Genomic DNA, 27,236 nt, shown 5'->3' on the forward strand with positions numbered 1-27,236 from the left:
ACTTTAATGTTTTGAGTCACTTTGAGCACTATCATCATTGTTGTTTGGAGCCATAGCAGAAATCTTTTATTTAGCAAAACCCATCGAAAACCAGCTGTACTCTTATACTTTCTGCCCAGCTCAAAATAACAAAGTGAGAAATGAGCTGTAAAGACAGTGAAACACAAGAGCCAAACAGTTCCAGCAGAAGATGTTGGAGACTTACATTTATCACATGATTGTAAATGAACTAACTGTTCAGTTTAGTAAATGCAGACCAACAGTAGAACAACTGTGAAACCCAGAATGTGAACTGCAGGTGTGTCATCATGCATGTGGTTCCACATGCTTAAGCATTCCAGTGCTCAGGCATTTTTTAATTGAGTTAGGTTCTATTAATCAATATTAATATCAATAATTCAATATGCCTTACACTGGCTTGTCTGGAAGTATTTAGCAATTCTTCAGTGAGTTGTGATGCTCTTAGCTGTGTATCTTAAATATGGGAGGATAATGGAGGCCAGGTCCATGCAAGAAAGTCTCCTGACTTGAAATAGAGAAGCTTATGAATCGCTCATTACATTGAATGGCCACCAAAGATATGTAATTATATCTATGCAAATACATTTGAATTCCAATAATTTGGTTTTATTCCGTTATGTTAAGTTATGTAGATTAAAATGAATTAAAGCTCGCATGATCTCTGTTTGATTCTTATCTCTTTCTGCCTTCTTTTCTTTTTAGTCCAAGGGGACAATTGTTTTACTACGACACAGCATTAGTCTGTGTCTGCTGCACAGCTCTTCACAGTGTAAGGTGAGCCATGTACCAGCGGTGTCTTCTAATCTTCTGCCTGTCCACAAATCTCTCCTTGAACAAATGAGTCTCACTGACCACTGCCGCTGCCTGTCCTCTACACATTTTCCAGTGCCCTTCCCTACATCCCACACAAGTGAAGCTCAAATGCCTAACGGATCAATGGACTGTTCAGGCCCGCTCGCATTCAACAAGGTCTCAGCATAGCTGCCGGCCCATTGGCTTTAAGAGATTTTTGTTGGCGGGTACGGTGATAAAAGCACAGACATCATGGTAATAAAAAGGCTGACAGGTTCTGGGAAGGACTGACTCTTTTTCTCTCCTCCTCTCTATCCATCTCGTTTTGTCACATGTCTCCTCCCCTTCCCCTCATCGCTCTGCTCAGCCTTTGGTTCCAACAGACTGGTGCTGTAGTCTATACTGTCATGTGTATGGGCTTTGGAGCTTGACGAAAGGGGAGGACGACTGACACAAAGGGTGTGGAGAGACGGAGGGATGTCTGGTGTATGCATTGGAGAAGTTGATCAGTCTGGAGTTGTAGAAGTCTTTGAGCAAAGTCACATTATAGAGAAGGACAAAAGCAGCAGGCATGGCTGCCGACACCCCTTGAGGAAGCCTTGACCAAAAAGCTTCCGTATACTAAGACCTTTCTTTTGTACATCAGCAGAATGAGCTTTGAATGTTAAATCTAAAACATTGGCTCGCAGTGCTACTAGTATTGATTAGCACCCAACTAGTCATTAAAGTTGCCCTTCCAGGACAGGGCAGCATAGTGATGAGCAAATTTATTTATTTTTAAATCAAAGATTTGCTCAATATATATGCAAAATTATTCATGATATTCAGCTGTGTTACTTGTAAGTTGTATGGATTTGCTAAAATGTCAGGAGAAATGTATCTGTGTTTTACACATCCAGCGAATACGAATGCACGACTTAATAAGGTGTTTATTAATTATGTTTACAGCTACGGCGAAACAATCAAACTTTCATTTCTGGACTTGGTCTGTCAATAATGTCTGGTCCAAACATACTGAGGAATCTGTGGCTCTAGTGTCAGCCTTTGGAAAATGTCATGTTTCACAATAACTGAGGATAATGAAACAAGGAGGAAAACCAGAATTAAAGTTTCATCGTCTTGTCTCACCCTTCACACGTTGCTGAGCTCTGGTGTCAGGATAATGATGGTGCTGGCAGATACAAAACATGTGTTTTGATTACACAGACATACCTTTTCTGATGAATTAGATTAATTAGGTACATGAACAGTCAGGCGAGGGGCAGCACGAGAGGGTTTTCTATGCAAATTTTATTTGACTGGTGTTTGGTGCATATGATTAGCAGAGCCGTGCGAATGCAAAACAAAAGAAAAAAGAGGCATGTAAGGTATGTGTGTGAGACAGTGTGAAATCCTCACTGACCTCTACTGTTGGTTAGCCTGAGGAGGAATGGGTAAGCTAGTGTGGGCGGTCTTTGGTGCAAGACGGAAGACACATGGATGGAACGCTGTCAGAATCTAAATGCGCTGTGCACAGCTTTTACCATCAAAAAATCATTACCACATAAGTTTAAAGACATAAATGTATTTATTGTGAAAGCAAGCACACACACACATATTTTAAGTAATTCTCTACTGTGCAGGCATTAAAAGAAAATCTGTTGTTTTATAAACAGAAAGTGATTTCCTTTCTCTTAATGCCTGGACAGTAGAGAAATAAAATACTGGCAGGTTACTCCGTACCTGCTGATTTCAATAATCTGTGTCTTAACTGTTCAGTGTAATAACTGCAGACCAGTCATGGAATAAGGGTGAAGCCCAGAATGTGAATTGCAGGTGTGTCACTGTTTATTTAGATCCACATGTTACAGAAATTATTCCCTAACATAATTACTTTAGTAGTAACTTTAGGGGACTTTTAAACCAAACTGTCACATGATCCTCACTGTGTGGAGTCTGCATGTTCTCCCCACGCCTGCGTGGGTTTTCTCTCATCGCTCCAGCTTCAACGACATGAAGTAAGTGGGGCTTAGGTTAATTCGTGATTCTAAATTGCTCATAGGCATGAATATGAATGTGAATAGTTGTCTGTCTCTGTGTTAGCCCTGCCCAGGGTGTACCCTGCCTCTTGTCCCATGCAAATTGGGATAGTATGCCCTGTTGAAGAATTTCTCGCTTCTTAAAATGCACCAAGAGGAGAGCGGAGCGAGGAATCAGGAGACTTGCTGGAGCATCTATAGCTGAGGATGCATAGGTTTGTTTTTTTTTTACCCATGATGCATTAAATAGGTCCTATTTTCAGAATTGAATTCAAAGTGGTCTGAAATCTCAACGTTTACATGAACACTGTTATTCATTATGAATGAACTGACAAATGAAGGCACTTTAAACCAAGTCTCTTTCTTTTTTTTTTAGCTTACATCGCTTTAAAATTACAGCTCCAAATTTTATGATATGCCTGTTGCCACCACTTCTCCCCCCGATGTTTCTTTCTTGTCTCTCTGATCTTGAATCTGTGTTATGAGGGACTAAAACATGAGGTCAGGATGTGAGTAGAGGAATCAAGGATGTATATGCTGAGATATGGGATATTTTTTTTCTTTCATATAAGCAGTCAAAAGATGGATTGTCAGTGAAAAAATATAGATTTTTTTTTGCAGTCTAAGGCTGCTTCCGAAAAGTTCCCACAATCAAAAGAGCGTTTCCTGTCTAGCTCCTCAGGCTCCAACCCTGTGCCACTGAAATCATGTTTATGCACGATTTTGTTTAAGCCACACACAACAGCAGGTGATTTCACTGATTAGTTCCTCCCCTCTGACTGAAGGAGTGCTAATCAGTGATATCAAATGCTCAAGTGTTTGCTGCTGTAGATGCACAGCTTTTTATACTAGCAAGCAATCTTCATCTCATTTTTGATCTCCTGACTAAATTTATATCATCACTTTGCATCAGTTTATCTCTTTCTCACAAGTTCTCATCCCCCAACTGCTGCCATCATCACATCTCTGGCTGCTACTGTCCCTCCCTTCATCATTTTTCCTCTTTCTTCTTGCCAAGCCTCAAGCTGAGGTACATCCTTTGTCTTCCTCTGTGAATAATACATGGCCTCTGAGGGTAAGGATGCGACGAGAGTATAAGATCCCTGGCCTGGGCTGTTTTTCTGTCTCCTCACCTCCCAGGACCCTTTGGCTCACTTCATCTGGCCAGCTGCTGAGAGGAATACTGAGTGACCCACCATAGTACACACGCCATTATCGGTGGGTCACCACGTATAAACAGAAATCCACAGCAAACCTGAATATGTGGTCTCTGTGTGCATGAGGATGAGCTCAGAAAGCAAATATAATGTTTGATGGCACAGTTTTATCTTTCTCTAGATAATGGGACATCATCACTTGTAGCCTTGTCTGGGTAATTTATCGTGCAAATCCTCAAACCTTCTCTGCAGTGGAAAACATCTGCTCACAATAAAACATCCCATAATAGGAAACAAGCTTCTGGGTCTTTAAATGAAGTGGAAATTACAAATTCACACCTAGATTCCCTTTTCCCAGAAGCCCTTTTGACAACACGGCATCATAACAGGGACAAATGCAAGCAAGCCTCCCTCTAATTGATAACCTCATTACTTATGTGCACCAAGCTATTTACAACCCCGCCTGCTCTGCTGTGGGCAGGTCACAGGGTCACCGCTGGGACTCACATATGAGACCATGCAGCATTAAATTGGTACAAACTGGCTGAGCGTACGTGTGCCTCACTAGCTGTCTGCTGTCAAATGGCTCCACCAGATGGATACACATCTCAATGGGACACCGTCTGCCACCAGCTGCTCTTTGATGATACTAACAGAGAAAGGGACACACAGGAATGTTGGATGGAGGGATCGAGCACTGGAGGTGTCAGGTGTCTGATACTGTTATCTCCAAAGCTGACAATATCTGTGTACTTACACTTTGTGAGGTGTGGATGTGCTTCAGGAGATGTGTTTGAAGAAATACATTCAGTTAATCATACAATTCAATGTCCTGTGTCTCTAGGTAGTTAACGGTTGTCTGATATTAACGTCCGGCCCGGGATCTTTGTGTATTCAGCTTCAGCATGGTTAAAAGGTGTTTGCATAACTACTTAAAGAGCTCTGTGTAAGGCTGACAGTCAACAAATCTCAGTATCAGATTTGCTGGGCTCACAGACTTCAGGCACCAGCAGGTATACGCCATAGATTGTTTGAAGTTGGGCAACATGACAGCCACCCCTGAAGTGAAACCAAAATATTGTAAGGGAGACGTGGAATTGAGATGCCACCTCCTACTCAATCTGTAATACCAACTGAAAAGCAACTATTATATGTGTGTGTGTGTGTGTGTGTGTGTGTGTGTGTGTGCGGGGGGGGGGGGGGGGCACCGTTTTTGTCCTGGAAAATGACAAGTATATAGAAGATATGTATTCTTTTACTGTCAACATGCCAGCTACTGCAGATACAAAATTGTCTATATGGCTAAATCTCACACATTTATGTGACATTTGTATATACCCAGTTCATCCATTGTATCCCAGCCATCAGAAGGTAAAAGGCAGCTTACACCTGGACAAGCCACCTATCTATTGGAGGGCTGATAGAGTTACAGACGACCATTCCTGCTCACATTCACAGCTATTGCCAATTTAGAAATGCTAAATGGTCTAACCCATGCATGTCTTTCAAATGTGGAAGAAAGCAGGATTAGCTAAGGAAAATGCACAGAAGAGAACATGCAAACTCTGCACACAAATGCACCAACTGGCCGGCTGACCTAGGTGGACCTCTGTGCTCATGATGCGAAATCTGCAATGGTGAAAGTGGATCTCAGAAATAGTCATTAACTACATAAAAGAACAGTTTGCCGTAACTGTGATTTTTTGGCACACAGGCTCAACATTGATGAATGCGGCATCTGGTCCTGTGTCATAGCACTGACACTGGTGCAGTGTATCTCTTTTCAGGGGGCACCTAAATTACGCAAGCTATACATCCTTGTGCACAGCAATCTGACTTTATTATTCCTTTCTAGTGAAGTCACAAGTTAATTCATTGAAATTGATCTAAGCTAAAGTACAAAGTCACACCTAATGAAGCATGACTTTAATCAATAGGTCTTAGTTTTCTTTGCAGGCAGCCAGCAAGATCCTTAAAACAAGAGAACATTCATCGAACCATGCATTTTTCGAGATTTTGTGACAGACCTGAGATCTGTAGCCAATCACATGAAGAATTTGAAAGATAGTATGGATGATCCTTTATGACATTTAGTTCTACAAAACCCACATCAAAAAAGCCATATAAACCCTAATAGCACTGAAACCAGTGAACTATATCTACCATCAATACAGCACCACATCTGTATGCAGCTCTCACTGCCACCCATTTGCTGACAGCTGTCCAGTCAGGCTTGATCATCACTTGTACTGACAGTCTATTGGTTCTCCTCAAAGACTTTAAAATACCAAACCTCACGAGGGAATTCATCAAAGTCAGAGTCGTCATTAGCAGTTGAATGTTTCTCTAGTCTGCAGCAAAATTCACTCATTTCAGGATTTTAATGCTACTTTAACGCTTATGCTGAAAGACAGTTTGACATCACCGATTAAAGTAATCACCCTTTAAGGAAATCCAAATCCTGAAATGCTTCTGACAGAAACTGTGGATTCTTATGTATTTATTTTATTTCACAGAGCAGAAGCTACAAAACTTTCTGAAGATATTTCACTCTCAAATAACCTATGAGCTGTGCTTATAAACTCTGCACCCCGTGTACCTGTCCAGTACCAGGTGTATTCTACCAGGTGAATTCAATAGAGATCTGGCAGTTTAGGAGACAAACAAGGGTAAATAAGATTATTCCAAACAAATGCTACTACACCTGTTTGGAGCAAGTGTAACTAGCAACTGGAATTATCTGGAAAATAATTTGTTCTGCTGTGATGTTCAGAACACTGAAGAAATCTGATTTTTGGTGAGAAATTCAGTTTGTCTGTTATTTGCCACTTATTTCAGGCAATGTTGGTATACAGCACAGTTTAAAGTTTTCCATTCATGCAAATACTTTGGTGCACATGCTGACAGTGGGGACAGGGGAAGAACTTTCTAAAAGAGCTAATCTTGATCTTCTCCTGGACATGCAGTCAGACTTGAGAGTGAAAGGTGGTGGTGGATATACAAATAAGCTGATCAACAGGATGCTTTGCGAGTGTTTCCTGATGGACGGCCACAGGAAGGTGGACTTGAGTGGCAGCTTGGCAGCCAGTGGTGGAGAGATCCATCATGTCATGACAGGAAGGAGAGGGCTCTGACGTCTTGGCCTGCCCTGACAGGCCAGCGCCTGTCAGCTTAATGAGGCTCCCAGTGACAGGTGATGTGGTTGTTAGAACGTGTGCGGGTGTGGATTTTCACAGAGTTTGAACAAGTGCCTCGTTAGCATGACTCCCACAGCTGAAATGCCTGTTATGTCTGTTATGTTTCTGTTTCATATGTTTGTTTTTTCAGAAAAAACTCCACATGCTGTTGTCTCCATTTATATCTCTTAGACTTAGGAGAGGTTTTGTTTTCTGCTGCAGTTCAAACCAGTTCACGAGTGATATTTGCACAGCCACTGTCCCACTTGCATCTAAATCTAGAAAACTTCCCCAAAGCTGCAAGTCGCTCGTACCTGTGTGAGTGCACCAAAAAACTTTGTGTATAAACAATTCTGTGACCTCTCCATCTCAAATGTCCTTTTCCCCTCCAGTGTGTTTCCCTGTTTCTCAAACTCTTTCACCTCTTCCCCTCAAACCACCCACTCATCTTCCTTTCCCAATGTGAGGGTATTAGGTTCACACAGTAGAATATAGATGAATCCAGCATGGACACCTCTATTGATTTCTCCCACACCGCAGACACAGGAGATAATGAAAGGGTTTTCCTTGTTTCCTCCCAAGTAGACTCGCGTCATATTTCTTCAGGAGGTCTTCAAGTGAAAGACAAATCGAAAGAACTGGACTCTATGTCACTGGTGGTGGAGACTGTACTGGTCTGATATGTTCAAGGTAATCAGTGAGGTGTTTGACTTGTACTACAAACATCACTGATAGAAAATATGAATTAAGTTCATGCCAGAGATCAGAGGAGAAAGCCCAGACTCCATCAAACAGATAGAAAAAAACATGCGTTACAACAAATGTATGCAGGAGAGCAAGTCTCATACAGGAATGGCCAGTTAAGAACAGAAAACCCAAACTGCAGATGGACACCAGAAGACCAGAAAACGTCGTCTGGTCTGATGAGTCTTGATTTCTTTTGTGACACTCAGGATGAGATTAGGCGTAAACAACATGTAGGCATTGATCTTGCTTTATTCTCATTCCAATAGTGCACCTTTGGGGTGATCAGAGAATGAGTGGATTAGCGTTGTGCATGTGCAGCCGACAAATCTGCAAGACTGTTATGTGAAAATGAACCAAAATCTCTAAGGAATGTTTCCAGCGCTTTGCTGAATCAATGCTACAAAGTAGCGTCACCTATTCAAGCAAAAGTCATAAACTGTATCTGAGAGATATACTGTACATTCTCACTGTAATATCTACAAGTATGGGGGCTGATATCGGCTGGCACTGAGCTGAGCTGCTGGGTCTGTGGCTCAGCTTGACTTTGTGGCCTGCCTAAATTATGCTTGTTTTTCTACTGAGGGTAGAAAGCTTATCAGGTAGCTTGAAACAGAGAAGAAAAAACACAATTTTATCTATTTCCAGCCATTACACCTTTGTATTTTGTTTGGAAAATGATTTTGAACAGACCACAGAAGCTAAACGTGGAATATCGCTTTCATTAGAGCACTGTTTGTTTTTCAATTTTGTGTGATGATGTTTCGCATGGGTATTAGAGGTAACATTATCTGAACTTGCAGCATCTGTTCCTCTGCTAGATGTTGCCAAGAAAGTGATGGTGCCTAAAAGAAAGTTAGTGTTGTCATGCTTTTACAAGCCATTTATCATCCCACAAAATATACCCAAAAGACCAGTACACATTTGTCCTGAAAAGCTTTGAGACAATATTTTGGGGGAGCAGCTTGGTGTAAATACAGTTATATGACTGTTGTTAAGCAGCCAGCTGGGAACTTTATGTCACTTTAATACCGACGGAGCGTGATTCAAGTCGTACATTGTAGACTGATGGACTGCCCGAAGCGATGGCGGACATTTGGGAGCAGCGAGGGGCTGATTTCTCTTCTTTTAATCTGGTCACACTGGGCTGGGTGTGTCCTCATTTGGTTGCTCAGAGTCTAATGGCTGCAGCACTCTGGAGGACTTAATTACTACCCAAGCAGCACTCAGAGATATGCTCGGAATTTGTTAAAGCCACTTTTCTTTTAATTGTTGCCATTTCCCCTCTAAGAAAAGAAGCGTCTCTTTAAGTTTGGAAAAAGAGAGCTCACAAAAAACTGCTAAGTGAAAGATAAAAAAAAAATAAACAATCTCACAATGAAGCAAAGATCCACAGGCACATTTTAATTTAGATTATGTCCTAGATTTTGTGTAACAGTCTATTAGAGTGTGCTATTGAATGGGAGCCATCACTTGGAATTTTTCTTGTACTGTGTTGAAAAGCGTTTGTGCTCCAATATGTTCTGACTTTATTGATTTCTTTATGAGACAAGGCTCAGATAGAATATTGAGCTATTCAGCTTGAGTCTGTGCTCCCTCTGACTCTCTCTTTCTCTGCACACAGAGGGACGCCTGGTTTCCACAGCACTGAGGGAAAAGACACTTGTCATGGGAACATGACTAGCAGGTGCCTTGTCCTCATGAGTGATTGGTGTCGGTGCCTGCGGGGCTTAAACTCTTGGCCTTTCCTCCCACGTCTCTGGATGAATATTCAGAAACGAGCTGATCAAACGTGACAAGCAAACTCGGGTTCACACTAATGAGCTCAGATTAAATGCAAAATGCGTGTTAAATCACTTAATCGTGTGGTTAAAAGGCATGGGTTTTGAAATCCCCAAGGTCAAGATCATAAACATCATGTGTCACAGGTCAGACAAGGGGAAAACTGTCACTCCCGTGTCCTACTGCTTCCCACCTGACTACTCTGCAGTTTGAGGATACATGAAACTCATCCTCCACATTTAAAAATAGCACAAACTATTCGTGTAACTTAATTTAAGCTCTCCTCTTCTATCAAGTGATCAGAGTTGACACATCAGTTTCTCTCGGCTCAAATTTTGCTGTATATGCTTTTGATCGTTACATTATCCTCCTATGAACGCTGTCACGGATGTAACATTTGACAGCTTAACTACAGTTATGTTGTCACTTTTAATCAAACTAGCACATTTATCAGTTTAGAGCTTAGGATACAAAAATCCATCACTATCTATTATTGAATACTCTAAATAATTTTCTTATGTAAATGAATACTTAGTGGAGCACAATGAATCTGTCATTGAGTCAAACCTTCATTTTAAGTATATTAATATTCAGACTGCTGCTAATGCAAAAGCTAATTTTCTATTATCCGCACCAACTGCTGACATATATGTAACTTAGCATGGACTTTTTTTTTTACCCACTACTTTCACAATCACTGTGTTATATTAGAAAACAGTGGATCATAGCTTCCTATAAACCTTTGTAGCCCTTCTCAGTTCCATATAAATGAGGTTTGGAGCGTGAGGATGTTTGTAATGGGTTAATTACTCCATGGCTTTTGGTCAGCTAGCTTCCTGCACTGGAAGTCAGATTTCACTGCCACATATTTTACAAATCCCCATCCATAATGTCAGAACCGCTGTTCCAGGAATGTGGGATTTTGCTTGAAGGTTTTCTTGGCATTTTCTCAAAAGGTCAGCTTAGCTGTTCACTGTTCAGTTATACTGTACAACTTTCAGAGCATGCTTTTTCACAGATATGTTTGGTGATACTGGCACAATATCAGCAGACAAGCCCATAACTATTATAGTTATTGATTGCAGAATATATGCTAGGTGGTGTGTGCTGAGCCAAAATTCCAAAGCCAAAGAAACAGAAGTGAAGAAAGAGAAGAAAAACTAGTCTCACAGTAATGTGCAGTATTGTTATATCTATCTTTCTTCCTACATGTCAAACATGGTTTTGGAAGATATACAACACCATGGAAACAGTTACAGGTCAGCTTCTCACCCTGTGGCAGTTCAACTAGTCTCCAGCTGACCCCACATAGCCCCCTACCTCACCCCCTGCAACCCTCAATTAAATAAGCGGAAGAGGACTGGACGTTTAGTCGAGACGTCGAGCATGATGTTCCCGCCATCAGATTCCGAGACAAGCATTTGAATGTTTTAATGCTTGAATGCACAAGGCTGTAAGAAAAATGAATTATACATTAACAGAGGAGACAGATGTGCAGTTCCTATTTCAAACTTACAGTCAATGTTGTTTTATGCATGACCATAAATACGTTTAGTATTGCATCCACAACCCAAACCACAATGTTTTTTTCCCACATCAGCTAAGTGCTTATTGGAATCCAAGCCATGATTCTTCCCTAAACCCAGCCAGGTGGTTTTTGTGCCTAATTCTAACCATTGTTTGTACACCAAAAAATTGATTCTCAGACAGTAATTTGTGATAGTTTTGGAAGGTATTGATGGATGAGAGAATACACACTGTGCCTTGGTATATAAAGGTGTGGAGATAGATGTTTTTTTTGACTGTTCCTCTAGTTAGTCGGAGAAGTTGAGAAGAGGGATAGAGCTAGTAAGATGTGCCTATTCATGAGATGTTGCTGAAACAAAGGTACAGTAAGAAAAGGTTTTCAAAATCATTATTTTGCCACGTGAGCATAAAAACCAAAAAGGCGCAGTAGGTTTGCAAGGATTTGTTTTCCACAATAGCTCAGTCATGGAGCTGTCTGAACTGCACCTTAACAGAAAGTCAGCAAGGTGTTATTTCAATAGTAAGATCTTTAGATAGAGGCGTTCTCTCAATTTCACAGCTTTTTAAAATAATAGGAACTTTACCCTCGCTGAGACTTTTTGTAATTGACGCACAAAGAGCTCAAAGAGCACAAAGGGCTTCAAAATGACTGCCTATATACCAGTGTGCTTTATTTTTCTCTCTTCAAACTGCATTGTGAACATGTATGACTGGTAACACAAATGTGAACGTGTGTGCGAATGAATAGATGCTCTCAGGAGTAATTGGTTTGGTCTGCAGAATTACCAGTGGAACAGCAGAGGACAGGAGGAAAGGAGAGAGAAGGAAAAGAGAGGATGCTTTGCTTCAGCTCATTAACCAACGCCTGTTAGCTTGGAAATAAATTGGGTGAGATTCCACCACTGGAGAGGCTGATTAGTTCATTTTTCTCCTCCTCCCGACTGATCCGTCGGAGGTGTAGTGAGGCACGGCCGCTTCTCTCACTCTTTCTCTCTCACTCTGTCTCACTCACATGAGTCCAAGCACACACATACTAAAAATCAGCAGCCCATGGGTCCTGAAGCAGATGTGAATGAGACAGGTGTCAGATGACTTGCTGCCTGCCACAGCTCAAAGGTCACCTAGACTTACAGTACCGCTGTCTGACTGGGCTCACAGCCGGTGGACAAGGCTCCATCCAGGGGGACTGATGGCTGACAGAGTACTTCAAGAAGCAGGTAGAGTGATGGGAATTGCCTTCAGCCTTAGATGGAAATAAATAAATAAAAAACGTTCCTCTGTGATACAAGTGTGTGTGCAAAAACACGAGGTGCGGTAGTGACGATTTTGGACTACTAATCACTCCTAACATATGATTCGGAGAAATCATCTCCCTTGTCATTACAGAAGTGGGGGAAAATGCCTCTTCTGCAATGTCATAGACTCATTGTAAAACAGAGCATAAACGCGGAAATTTGGAATATAGCTTGTCATTTGCAAAAACCTCGGCATTTGGTTGCTATTATTAGCAAGCTGTTCAAAATGTAGGCTGAACACTTAACCAGGCTGAAAGGGCCATTGTCGTTCTTAATGAAAGCACTTCCATTTGGCCAAAAGTGCAATTCAGAGTGGAGACGATATTCACAAATAAGTATTTGATGCAATAATCTGCTAGAATGTGCGTTTTTATCCGAGAAATTACCCCACACTGGTACAACAGCACGAAAACACTTCACTGCCAGAATACATTACGCTGTTTTTGATGAGTTTGTTAATACATACTGTACATCCATGCATGTTTACTTTAATATCCACAAAGCTCATTAAAGTCAGTGCTGGAGACCTACAAACAGCATGAATAAACACGAAAGAATGATGAGGGCCACATTAAAATGTACATTTTTATGCTGACACACATGGCAGAATGGGCATGTTTTAAACTTAATGCACAAATGCACAAGCACACGCTTTCATGCTCAGTGTTTTTGAGCAGTCTCAAAATGGCTTGTCATGTCCTAGCCCCCATTGCTCCTCCCTCCCTAATAACATCATTAATCAGAGAGTGTCAGTGCTGAGATATGGGTCGATAAACAATTTGGTGGAACATGCCTAATGGAAACCAGAGTCATTTTATATATTCACCTGCTTATCAATCCTACAGATTAAACCGTGTTTTCTGGACACTCCCACTAAAGCTATTATGTAATTCTCCTATACACAAACAGAGGTGTTAAAGACCAGTCATGCATTAGGTAGTCTATACAACTCTGTATACTTAACCTAAACCTCATTACAGAGCTGAAAATTATAAAAGAACGACGTCCGTCTGTTTCAAGTATGAAACTCCTTGAGTAAAAACCAAAAATAGTAGATTTAATAATGACTTCAGGTTTGCTCAAACACCCACAGGTACCATAAGATCCCACCAGCTCATGAGATTAGACAGCCATACAGTGTAAATGATTTACATTGGCAAGTAGAAGTCAAAAAGTTTGGTATATTTCTAGAACATGATTCAGTCTCAATATTTTAAGAATTAAATCAATTCAAAATCCAGTAAACCTTGTACCTAAAGACCTGAGTAGCTTTCCAAAACTTTGCAAAGACTTGAATTTTATGCACTGTTCTTAGGAATCAATTCGTTCGGCTGCCACACACAAATCTATAAAACTAAGTCAGCTTTCTATCCTTGAATAATAGATGTACTGATGAAGTATTGCTGAGTTGTAATGTGCATGGTCAGTCAAAGTAATTAATCAGGAACTATTGCTGCCTGCTTTTAGCAGGACTAGTCAACTCAATCTGTCCACTGATCAAGTTTGTTAGCATCTGAAATAAAATGCGTTGGTATGCCACACTGCAGCACTAATCAAAACAGTATCGAAGTGTCATCTGTGGAAGAGGGGTTTGCATGCCGTAACCCTAACCCTAACTCAGTTTTATTTATACATTGTCAAATCAGAAAAGCAGTCATGTCAGGGTGCTTAATCCCACATACATTTTATGATAAAAGCTGTAAAATATTTACCTCATCAAATGCTTGCTATATTATGTTGTTACCTTGTCTTTAGCTATGACTCCCCATCTCTCTATTTCTTGTCACTTTTTACAGTATTTGTGCATTTTGCAGAATCTGCTATAAAGAGGATGAATACAGTCATGAGCATATAGCACACCTTACACCAGAAAGCAGGGCTGTATTCCTGACTGAGCAGATCTTGAACTGGCTGCTTGTCTACTCTTTCTGTGTCAGCTCCCCTGAGTGGCATGCAGCCTGAGTAGACATGGCACTGTCATCTGACTGTGACCAAATGAGCCATGAGTAACAACAGAGGACACTCAGCCCATTGGCTAATTGTCCTGAATAATGAACCTCATTCTCCTTTCTGATTGGTCCGGGAGGTGAGAGGTTGGCAGTTGGCAGATCCATCCATCGTGTACAACACAGTGTTACTAGAATGAATTTGTCAGATGACTGCTGGGGTGGCTGGAGTCAACCTTGTATTTTCTTCCACCTACATCCAGTTTATGTGAGGAATAGATGCTTGTCTGCTTAGTTACTCTGCACTGCTTTCCCCCCAACTTTAGCTTTTTTTTGTTGCTGAAATCTTAACTGTTTCATACAATATTGTGTATATTATTATTTATTTGATATACAGCTACTCTTGACTGTTGTGAGTAGTGGGTAGTTTGCATTGCCTACATAAGGAATTTCATGCACATGTACTTGAAGCATTTGTAGCTAAATTTGTAACTTTTCGTTTTAATATGTGCAAGCTAACACTATACCAGAGCCCAAAAACACGTGAGTGATTTCACTAGTACAGAAATCATGCTATTTGCTCTTTGTTACTCTGACCATGATTGCAGGTGTATTGCTAACTGGACTGTAATCTCATTTTGAGTGTGACTAGGTCCTACTGGTTTCCCGCTGGTGCTCTTGATTGGGTTGTCAGAATGCAGCCAGCTGCTAGGTGACATGCAGAACACAAACCTGATTGCACTGGAAACCAGCGCTGACAAAAGCCGATGGAACGGGTTGGGTGTTAGAGAGATGTGACAACTGTTAAAGCTTCATGACGTCAGAGTTCTGACCCTGGTTTGATTTGAGTTTCACATGTTTTTATGAAATAAAAATCAGAGACTTCTGAGAAGGGATATATTGAGAAACAATGTAACAAACAGACCAGTGAAACAGAATGTTGAAGTTTCAACACTTTTTGACTTTTCAAACAGAGGAATGGAGACTTCCACAACAGCGTGTTGTTTTAAAGTGCTCAACTTTGCAAGTCCTCGACAGCACTACGATCATAACCATACATGATGATACGCAGACCACTAAATAAAAAAAAAATCAAAATTGCATAAAGGACTGCAGATATATTCATCCAGTTGCATACTCACTCACTGCTACTCACCCTGGATCGATAACTATGTGAGCCATCAGTGCAGCCAAATTACCAGCCAAGACAGCAAGAATATTACAAAATATTACACTTTAAAACATACCACTCCAGCATTGTTCACTTGATTTGTAAATACAAAAATCAAAAAGTTTGCTGAAACACTGACCCCAACTTTACTGTGATAACACATTAGGTTTTGTTAACCTTTTTTTATTGTCCCAGGTGGTTAAAAACAAACAAACAAACAAAAACAAAAAAAAAAGAACAACCTTTGCACATGAATGCACTCAATGGTAATCTTTAGGCCAATTGAATTTTGTTTGTAAAAACAAGCATCCAAATGACATTGAACATGCATAACTCTGTAAAACAATAGCTGTGTTTAATCACTATTTCATTTTGACATTCAGTTCCAATATTTATTGACTCGTATTTATCAACTGTTATGGTCCTGTGACATTGGTTTGGCACATAAACCAGGGTGAGGAAAAATAGCTAAAACAAGAGCAAATGTTTATTGAAAATCTTTGGCACAAAGCCTGGTATCCTGCATCCAAGTCATGTTGCAACTCCATCTACCACCCTGAACTTCACTCCCTTGGATATTTCACAGTCGTAAATAAATGGCACACAACTTCACTTGAAAAAATAAAAACACTACTCTGGGCTATAAACTGATAGTCCAAGAAGAAATTATAATTTTCAATAGATCTCTGATGTTACACTATTTAAACTGACTGGTGTCAAGCTCAAGCTGAGTTCCCAACAGCAGACTTTTGACAGATTCTTGTAAATAGAGTCAGAAATAGAAACAACTATCTGTCTTATGCATTCCTCCCCATTAAGAAATTACCAAGTCATTTCATATGACAAATATTTTAGTGCGACACTCTGATACTAAAGCACCCCAACCTTTCCTGGCACTTCACACAGCCCACTCACAGTCTGCTCATCAAGTCCACTACATACAGATATAAACAGTCACACACATACTGCATCTATGCACCTTGACTTTCTGGCACCTTGCTGCACAGCAGGACGCCATCGCCTGTCTGTCAGTGCCTCCCCCATTAACATACCCAGTGCAGCAGTAGTATGACTCTATCAGCAGCTGGGCTGAGTCTGGCGAGCTTTGATCTCTCCCCCACTGAGTCGATCCACTGGAGCGTGACTACACCAGGTGGGAGACAGCCATGAAGTGCCAGCTCTGAATGGAAGTGGTCTGACTCATTTGTAAGTCTACATTTATGGATTATTGTTCTAAAATATCCAAAGACTGTTACAAGTTGAACTGATTTTCATTTTGTCTTTCACTTGACAAGATAGTTTCTTCCTTTCCTTTAAGTATGAATCGGGCTTATTAAATATGAGTGGGTACTGTAATTGTACTGCACTGTAACATTGTGATTATCCAGAGTTACCTCTTATTTTGCATTTCGACAGGTGTAAATATCATTCTAGGTGTTTGTAGGTTTCTTCCAGAAATACCAACCACAGATACTTAACCACTGGGTTAATGTATAAATGTATGAGTCATGTATACTTTAAATATTTCCACCAGTATATTACAGTGTCTATAACACCCCACCTTTCCAGCCTCATTCATTGCACCTCTCATAGCTAATCATTTTTCAATTTGTGCTCTTTGGCTTTTAAAGTATTTTCACAGGTCATGGGAATCTTAAGAGCTTTTAAGAGCTCTTAAGCCAACAGGCTTCTTTAGGTTTGTGGAGACATTTCACCTCTGATCCAAGAAGCTTCTTCAATAGAAAACAAATGGTGGAGAGTCTGAGATATCTGATGCACTATTGATAAAGTGAGCCTTTATTATTGGAGGTGAGCTTCCCTCCCTCCAAGACATCTACAGGAAGCGGTGCCTGAGGAAAGCGGGGAGGATCATCAAGGACTCCAGTCACCCCAGCCATAAACTGTTCAGACTGCTTCCATCAGGAAGGAGGTTCTGCAGCATCCGGTCCCGTACCAGCAGACTGAGAGACAGCTTCTTCCACCAGGCCATCAGACTGCTGAACACGTCATAGACACCTCACCTCCACTACTGGAGCTTCAACATTATGCACTCCATACTGTACAGTAATGCCACTGTTTTGCACATGTCTCAACTCAGTATATTTTTATATATTTTATTTATTGTTTACTCTATTTAATTTGTAAAATATGTGTACACACACACACACACACACACACACGTAGAAAAATATTTAGTATACACATCCAGAAATGCATATACTATTATATATTGTACATATATTTATTAGTTTCAGATGTAGCCATTCTTGTATTTTGCTTGTTTACATTATTGTATTTTTGCACACCTCTGTTGCTTGTGAAGCTCGCACACAAGAATTTCACTCACATGTGCTGTACCAATGTACCTGCACATGTGATGTGACAATAAAAGTGATTTGATTTGATTTGATTTGATTTGGATGAGAGGTGAAATGTCTCCACAAACCTAAAGAAGTTAATTAGCTTTTTTTTTTCAAGCTGTCAAGATTTCAGTTCTTTATTATAATAATAATTATTACTATTATTGAATGAGTAAAAGATTTTGGCTGTGGCATCTAGAGTCTAGAAACTAAAACATGCAGTGGTTGTATAGCATTTTATATTTTGCACTTTAAAAAAACCTCACATATCACAGTGGCCTTTCGGCAGTGAGATCCTGCAATGAGGAGAAACCTGTCCAGGCTCTTTTCCATCCAGAGTAAGCCAAATGCTTACCCTAAGTGACCCTAATTAGCAACAAGTGGGTAAAGCCAATTGATTACTTAATTCTTGGTCATGAAGTGAGATTAGGGTGTCCACCTCTCATGCGGAGGACCCGCGACGTTTTGCCACCAGCTTGCATATGCATATCTGGGTTTCCCCATCTGTCCGTCTGGGTCACCTCCATGCCCAGCTCTTCGTGTCTGGATAATTAGCTGCCCAGCCCTCGCTGCCAGACTGTGCGTCCCATGGATTTATGATGGTGATGGCTGGCCAGGTCTCACAGGGGATTGTGTGTGTTTGTGTGTGGGTATGTGCCAACGAGGCCAAAGGGAGACATGGCTGTCCTACTAATGAGAGGACACAAGGTTATTTACGGCAGGCTGAACCAGTGTCATGGATATGGAGATAAGGCAACACCTGGGTAATAAATCATTAAGAATACATGTGAGTTTGGAGGTTGTTTAGTATTTAGTCCAAAAGCTGAAGTCATCACAGATGAGTGTGCTTTTCAGTATCACCCTCCTTCCTATACTTCAGTTACAAGGGTGAGAGAGGCTTCATCTTTATGATTCACTCATGCCTCTCTGGTTATTAAACAGAAAACATCATCTGTCATAAACAAACATCACAGCCATTTCTCCACATTATGTTCTACACTTTGTGCTTGCTTTTCTTTGAACAAGACTAAAACGCTGCCTCCACTCCTTCGCTGAAGTGACTCATCTTTTCTCTATTTTAAGTGCAGTATAGTGCAATTCGAAGATTAAAAAACCTGTCCATTGGCTGCAGATGGGTGTGGTAATAAATACATCTTGCTTTTTCAAACAGTTGTTTCAGTAACATTTATGTAAACACTTTTACTGCTTACATCAGAGGATCTACTGGTGCCCTTCTTGGTTATTTTTGCTGCTTTTTTGCTACAAATGGGAAATGGATAAATTCCAAGGACATTAGTGCTGTCTGCATGCAAGGGAAGCGTGAATGGTTAAAAGTGTAAACCAGTAGAAAAGACCACTTTACTCTTATCTGTGGGTTATGAAATGTACTCTGAAGGTTTTAAACCGTGCCCCCATAGACAACAATTTAATCGACCATCTACAAAAAGCCTGCTGTCTTCCAAAGAGCACTTAACCCTCTCCAGGCAGGCGTTGCAGATTTGCAACAGTTAAACACTAACAACCTGATTACCCCACATACATATTTTATGAGTTTTTTTTACTCAGAAGTACCACTGCAGGACTTGGTTGTGCATTAGCAACAAAAAGTTTAATTTGAGCCTGAGAGGGTTAAACTGTAGAAATGAAAAGATCTCTGTTAGAGATCACTCCTCCTCGAGTGTCTCCGTCCAGACAAGTCTGACCCGTCTGACCCTTTCAAGACTTGTTAAAAAATTTCCATCTTATGTGACATTGGAAAATGTCTGCGTCTTGTGCTGTTGTGTGTGGTTTCTTTTTTTTTTTTTCATAATATAAAAAATCATTTTAAATGAAGCTCTGACAAATTTTGTTGCCAGTGATTTGACCTTTGGATGGGCGCCTTCTATTAAAGTGGAGCACATGTCTGGCTGTGGATTGGCTGCACTTTTGACTCTGCCTTCTGATGACCTTAGTAACCGAAGCGCAGACCTTCATCTCAACTTCAGCTGTTTTCCTGCTAAGCCATAATTGTCCTCCAGTTCAAAAACAGACCTTTGACTCTTTGTGCTCTTGTCTTTTTTTAAATCCAGATGTTATGCAGTGGCTTTTTGTTTCATCGTTTTGTTCTCAAAGTATATGAGTCTTGTACCAGCAATAAAAATCACCTTGTCAGAGCTAAATAAATAACCAATGTACCTTATTGGCCATCTCTTCCTTTGGCTTAATAGTCATAGTTAATAGTTAATAGCTATAAGAGAATTAACTAACACTGCTGAGAGGACTAGTCACTGGGTATGGCTAAAAAGGGTTGACATCACTTGGGCAGCTAAAGCAGTCAGCTAACCGTGAGGAAAAAATAAATACCCTGCTCATCTCCCCTTTTCTGGGAGGCAGTGGGGAGGCAGAGTGTACAGCCTGATCCGGCGGGGAGGTGTGGGAAGCCATATCCCCACTTCCGGCTCTCCACTCTGCTCTCTCCCATCTTGTCCCCTTTTGTCTTACTTCTCTCCATCACCTTTTCTATCCCTTTGAAGAAGTGAGGCTCCATAAATGCTAAAGAGGTAAGTATTATTTCTCAGTTGCAGTGAATAGATAGAAAATAAACTGTAGAAAACTAAATAGGAGAAAGAAGAAGAGAATTTTACATAAACCAGTGACACACTCCAGGGCCTGATCAACCCTGGCAGGGCCTCCTTGGATGAGGGTGTCTAGTGATAATGGCCGAAACACCCGATGAATCCAGGGTCCACTACTGACGACTTTAAAATGATAATCTAGATCAGATCTCTAATCCCTAAACCTAACCAAGGAAGAAAAAATGGCAGATTAGCCTGGGTAAAAGACCGAAAGTTGAGGCACACAACGATGTGTGCTGCTGGTAAAGCTTCTGGGCTGCCTTTCCTCATATCAGCCATCCCTCAAGAGTCTCTCCATCTAAAGCAATGCATTATCAGGGACTCTAACATCTAGTCCTTTTTACTGAATCATACTGTCATACTGTCATTAAGTCTACTTTACAGCATTCTTGGAACTATATCACCCTAATGCTTATCAAATCCTAATTCTCCATTTTTTGTTTTGTAACCCCTATAGACATGGTTACTAGTATTTTCTTGTTTTTTACCTTGTATTATTATTTCCGACACCCCTTGAACACACTTTGATTTTCCGTAGTTCAGTGAATGCAACAAAAGCACGTTGCTGCATTAAGCTAGGCAAAAGAGAGCAATTAACAAGCTACACAGTGAGTCTTTCGGTATAAAATAAGTGTTATAAAGTATTTTCAACAGTCTCTAACTTAAAGTTATGTACTTTTCAGAGGCCTTTATGTGTTTTACTCTCGACCAAAACCAGGCAGAGCGTGTATTTGTTTCTTGGGAATTCCGGTGAGTTACTAGAGATGATAAGTTAGCAGGAAAACTTATGCTAATTTTACATGTGGTAAACACTGCAACAGTGCGAATTCTGTATTGTCTAAAAAAAAGCTAAAACCAGTCGGAGTACTTGAATTGTGTGTGAAATGGAATGTCGTATTTAATTTTATTGTCTATTTGATTGGGCATCTTCACAAATGCGCAAAACTAATGCAGGATGCACTTTTCTTTTAGCCATAAATGTTGTCCAGTGCCTTTTCTGCACTTTGTCATTTCAGTTATAGGTTAATTCGTGTAAATAAGTTATTTAAAACTACTTACGTTACAAACATTTCATGATGTGATTACATATGCCTTAAAAAGGGGTATATAAATACAATTGATTGTAATGCTGTAAAGCAATACAAATGGAATTCATAGAGACAGAACAATGTTAAAACAACAGTGTACTTGATTTTGAAAACTTTATGAGATCTCATTTTATTTAGAAAAACTGTTAAGAACTATTTTGTTTATTGCTCTGTACTGTATGTGCAGACTGGTTTTTTGTGATCCTGGATCTGAAGTGGTTCTGGATATGGATGGCAAGCCAGACCCTGTGAAAACTCTTGGCGAATCCAAAAGCAGTGTGGCCAGCTGTTCTGGATGCAGGAGTAGAGCTACAGTCTGAATTACTTCAAATCGCAGGATTTCAGATAAGCAAGAGCAAAAACTGCTTACTTCATATGGATTGTTTCTCTGGGAAACCATTGAACTCCCAATATCCTGCTCATCAGGAGTCAGGTCTAAAGAGACTACTTATTTTATTTTATTTTGTTGTTATTTTCAAAAGAGCGCTCTTCTCTGTTGATCTTCTGTTAATTTTCTATGCTGTTTACATTGGGTTATTGCACCACTGTAACATTGTAATAAATCTGCCGGCTGTTCAACACTCAATTCTCTCAAATTTATTTTACTCCTCTCGAATCTAGTCTATAAGTTTAACCCTACTATACTAAGCAGGTGTTACAGTTTATTTCTTTGTTTTTATTTGTTTAGATTGCAGAAGAAGTGCTGTATGTGTTTGCATTAACAAGCAACAATGGAGTGGACTGGATTGATTTTGAGCTGTTGTACCAATCCTGAAGGTCATCCAGACTCTTTCAATGAATTCTAGCTACGCCCATGAATTCAAATGAATACATTAGATAGATTTAAATTAGCTGCTATATCAGCCTTCCAAAGCATTGTGGGCAATTAAAAAAGGGGGCATGACTTTTTTCACTACAATAGCCTCTGTTTCACCTCTGCAAGTCAAACACTGCTTGTAATTGACTTGTTGCTCAGATGTTTTAACACATTTTCTGAAAAGCACAATGCCGACTTGCTTTATGCTTTTGATTTGCCTGTGGGCATGGACGTATAGTGTTTTTTATGTGAAAAAATGACATTGACCTTGATGACATTCAGCTTATTTAGAAAGTAGGATCCAGTAATTTTGTTCTTGGCCTATATTACGAATCAAAACTCCAACTATCTGAGATTCTGCTGCTTTTCAAACTATCTATCTTTGTACACACAGTGCTAAACTGGCAAAATGCCTGTATAAATGAAATGCTGTGTGTGGAAACACATGATCTTGCAGAACTTCGTTCAAGCATCAATCATTTTGTTATTTAGCCTTGTCTGTGCGTGGAGACATAAGCTTGGCATATCATTCCAATTTAGAACTATCTGGCCTTTCAATTCACCCTCGTGTTTCTCATGCGAATATAAAAACTCTATCAGAATGTTGATTACTGTCCTAAGAGTAAACAAGTAGGAACTGTGCAAGGTTGACAGTAAAATACATTTTGAATGAATAAATGAACAATAAACCAGACTGTTTAAATTCGGAATAATTATAATTATGGGGGCGACTGTGGCTCAAGAGTTGGCAGTTCGTCTTGTAATCAGAAGGTTGCTGGTTTGAGCCCCGGCTCCAACAGTCTCGGTCGTTGTGTCCTTGGGCAAGACACGTTGCCTACTGGTGGTGGCACCAGTGTCCGGCAGCCTCGCCTCTGTCAGTGCGCCCCAGGCCAGCTGTGGCTACAATGTAGCTTGCCATCACCAGTTTGTGAATGTGTGTGTGAATGGGTGGATGACTGAATGTGTAAAGCGCTTTGGGGTCCTTAGGGACTGGTAAAGCACTATACAAATACAAGCCATTTGCCATTTATGACCCTCTCAGTGCTGTATGTCAACCCAGCCACAGTGGGTTACACAAGGTTAGGGACCTAAACAGGTTTCCCTGTTTAGTTCTTGTCTATTATGTTCGCCTTGTGTCCTTGTCCTCTGCGTCCCTCTCGGTTTTCATGTGTGTGTCCTTGTGTCTTGTTTCCCTCTCTGTTCCCATGTTCCTCTCCTTGTGTTTCATTCCATGTTCACACCGTCTATCATGTTTATCCATGTTCCCCAGCTAGGGCTGTGCGATATGACCAAAATCTCATATCCCGATATATGAATTCTATCGTCCGATAACGATATAAATCACAAAAATGTAACATTTTCTGTAAATTCTGTGAATCTCGGGCAGCTCGTCTTGCGGGAAGTGTTTCCAGCTGCGCGTCATGTGGCTGGAGTCGAGTGTTTTAACCGATGCATGAAACGATACATTTTTAGACATTAGTTGTAAAGGCCGCCGTTTTCTTTGTGAGTATTTATTACACGGCGTGCTGCGGGGAAAAGCCTGTTCTTTTTTTCTTTTCTTTTTTGGCCTGTCCCGTTTGGTTCTTTTGCCATCAGAATTATTGTCTAAAGGCGAGGAAAGATGCCCAACGGATTTACTTTACCAAACTGACCATCCCAGCCTTGCCGTAATGGTCTATTTGATTCACCTTTTATTGTTTATTTTATTTATTTATTTTTTTTCACTTGCTAGATACGGGACTGGAAAAATCTGTTCTAATGTTTGAGTCTAAGGTTTATTTTTTAACACCTGGCGGCTCTTTTTTACTTCTCATCTGTAAATAATCTGCTCTTTCACGTGATTCAGTTTATTTTGAAAAGTCTCAACAGGATCTTGAGCTTTATTGTGAAAGGTTTATGTGGAACATAAACAAGCGGACACACGATGCTGTTACCGTCGTTGTTGCTAACCACAACGCATAAAAACAGGCGCTTGTCCATCCCTAGTGTGGTTATATAAAATATAAAAGAAAGAGAGAACTTTAAGAAATTAATATAGCCACTACAGTGACCATCAAAACGATGGAAAAATATTGCCGTTTTATTGTGACAGTCTCACCTTCCATGTTCAGTGTGTTCAGTTTTGCTTCTTCTCTCTCATTGTGCCTAATTGGTCTCAGCTGTGTTCTCCATGTGTTTCCTGTTCCCTCGTCATTCTTGGTATATTTAAGCCCTCTGTTTCCCTCTGTCCAGTGTTGTGATCTCCCTCATGGCTGTGTGTTTCTCTGTGTGTCTAGTTTCCTGTAATTCCCCAGTTTAGTTTTGTAGTACTTTCCGTTCAGCCTATGAGTTACAGTGGGGCTTCTATCCTGCTTGCTTTACACAGCTGTTTCATGACAGGGGGTGGATTACACCAGAGATCAACTAGAAGCACCTTCTTACTTGAAATAGTGAAGAACCGGTTAATAGATGATGTCAGGCATTAGTATGAATATGGTGTTCACAGATGAGTTTGTGATCTGTAGTGAGAGTGGGGTGGAGGTATGTTCTAGAGAGAAGAAGAATGATATTCAGTAAATGCAAGAAGTAACACATGTGTGTGAATTAAAGAAGTAGAGGCTATGAAAGATGACGGGTTTAAATATCTGGGTTCAACCATCCAAAGCACAGGCAATGGACAAGAGTGGCTGGTTTGGCTTGTAAAGCGAAGGAATAGTGAATATATTGGATGGAGCTGCCAGAGAAGAGGAAAAGAAGACTACAAAGAAGATGGATATAGTGAAGGAGGACATGCAGAAGGTTGGTGGGCCAGAATAGTGACAGAATGGTGGGAAGCAAATGATCCATTGATGTGGCCTATAATGACACAATGGACGCTTTTAAAAGTCCTATTGATGTTACAATTAAAAGCACTAAGTAAACATCAATGTCAGCATGTTCAGTTAAAATTGTGACTTATCCCACTGAACTCCAAGTTCCTCTAACGTGGGTTTTGTAGTTCCTTAAAAGATAACTGTTATTTCTTGGTGTCCAGTAGTACTACAGTGTGGCGGGGAACCAACGCCACAGCATGTTTGGCATATTTCTCTGTTCTGACAGAACAAAAGTTGTTGTTTTTTTTGTTCTGGGATAAAAATAGCAGTTCATGACATTAATCAAATAGTTTCATACAAAGAAAAACATCTAAAGCTTCTAATCAAAGCCACAAGTATTTGTGCTGTAGTATCACGTCTTTCAAAAGTGCCCTTTCAAGCACAAAATCATGTCAAACACTACACGAAGAAAAAGCTGCATACCATCACTGAAATAACATAAGAGCCTAACATGTAACCCCTTTAGGTTGCACGAGGTTATTCCCTCAACATGCTCTGTCACATTTTTTTCAAAGCTCTTCAAGTTAAAGTAGGTGAGAGCAAAAAATGGATGTGATGCAGTGTTGGCAGGAATCAAGACACACTGCCTGAGGTCTCAGTTGAAACAGCCGTAGCCCTGTTTTCTATTCTCTTTGATACAATGGAGACCTGTGTTTAAAGAGAAAAGGGGAGAAAAAGTTAAGCTGGAATACAAACATCAGTATGAATATGACAAAGAGCCTCATTTCTGTAGCGCTTAATAGTCCTGTCTGCCATTTGTTAGCTCAGTTTTATATAGATAGCTTTTGAATGGCTCAGTAGGAAAATGCACTGTCAATGAATTACATCACATTATCTTAGCCACCTAGCTTTGTCATTCAGTTGATGGGGCTGTCGCCTGTGTTTGCCTGAGTAGCCCTGGCTGGTTGCCATGATGTCTTGTTGATGTGGCCAACTTCATCCCTTTTGCCAGTGAGCTGTGACTAATATGAAAACACATCTGACATCTGGCTTACTCAATCTGCTGGTTTTAAGTAGATGCTGGCGTCAGTAAAGGATTCATTCGCTCTTTTCTTTCAGTGTGACGACATCTTCTCTGATCGGTGTCTGGGAGCTACGGAGTGAACGCTTTGCAGAGGGTGAGATGCCTACTTAAAGTAAACACATATGATGCTGTTCTGAGTGTTACTATGCCAATAACATGTACAGATATCATTTTGTGACATTTCCATATTACTTTTAAGCCCAGAGGTTTTCCAGTTGTGGCATATAAAAGCAGAGACAAATTAATATAGTCTATAGTTATTTAAAATTTTACACTGTGGTGAGAATTTTTATTCTTCTTATTTTCTAAAAATAAAGCACAGCAGCATCCTGTAAGGTCAAGCTCAGCTTCAATCCAGGCAGATCAGCTGATTTCCACTGCCAGCCCACATCAGGCTGTGGCTGAGCTGTTACCCTTTCACACATCCTACTTGCAAATCTCATATAGGTGGGCGTAGTATTTAAGTATCTTTAGCCTTCTGATACTTCCCATCTTCAAGCTGCTTTACAACCCAGCTTCTCCTTAGTTGCTGCCTTATTCTGCAATCTTGCTGCTGCTTGTCCTAACCTATGCTTCCCACATACACAGTAGAGTAGGAAAGATCCACATGATGCCAAATATGTCCTTCTGTTCAGCTGGGTCATGGCAATAGCTTGTATCAAAGCTATGTCCACTATGTGCTGTAAACTATTCCTTGCTCTTAGTGTCTAATTACGGCTCCAGTTGTACATCTTCTCTCTGCCTCTTTCCTGCTCTGGTTTCTCTCCATGACCCCAGGAGAAACAATGAATCAACTGTTCTGTATCCTTTTGTTCCACTTGCCTTTTCCCTTTTTTTCTTCTTTTTTTGCA

At 40.4% G+C, this 27,236-nt stretch overlaps 1 long non-coding RNA gene across 1 annotated transcript; it reads left to right on the plus strand.

Annotated features, from left to right (window-relative positions):
* Positions 1–21,161: 21,161 nt before the first annotated feature.
* Positions 21,162–22,338, plus strand: LOC106676076 (uncharacterized). Its single transcript, XR_001342186.4, has 3 exons — positions 21,162–21,212; positions 21,288–21,354; positions 21,880–22,338. It is a non-coding gene; the product is annotated as an uncharacterized LOC106676076 (long non-coding RNA).
* Positions 22,339–27,236: the final 4,898 nt, after the last annotated feature.

The sequence above is a fragment of the Maylandia zebra genome, linkage group LG6 (genome assembly GCF_041146795.1).
Source record: "Maylandia zebra isolate NMK-2024a linkage group LG6, Mzebra_GT3a, whole genome shotgun sequence".
Classification (NCBI taxonomy): domain Eukaryota; kingdom Metazoa; phylum Chordata; class Actinopteri; order Cichliformes; family Cichlidae; genus Maylandia; species Maylandia zebra.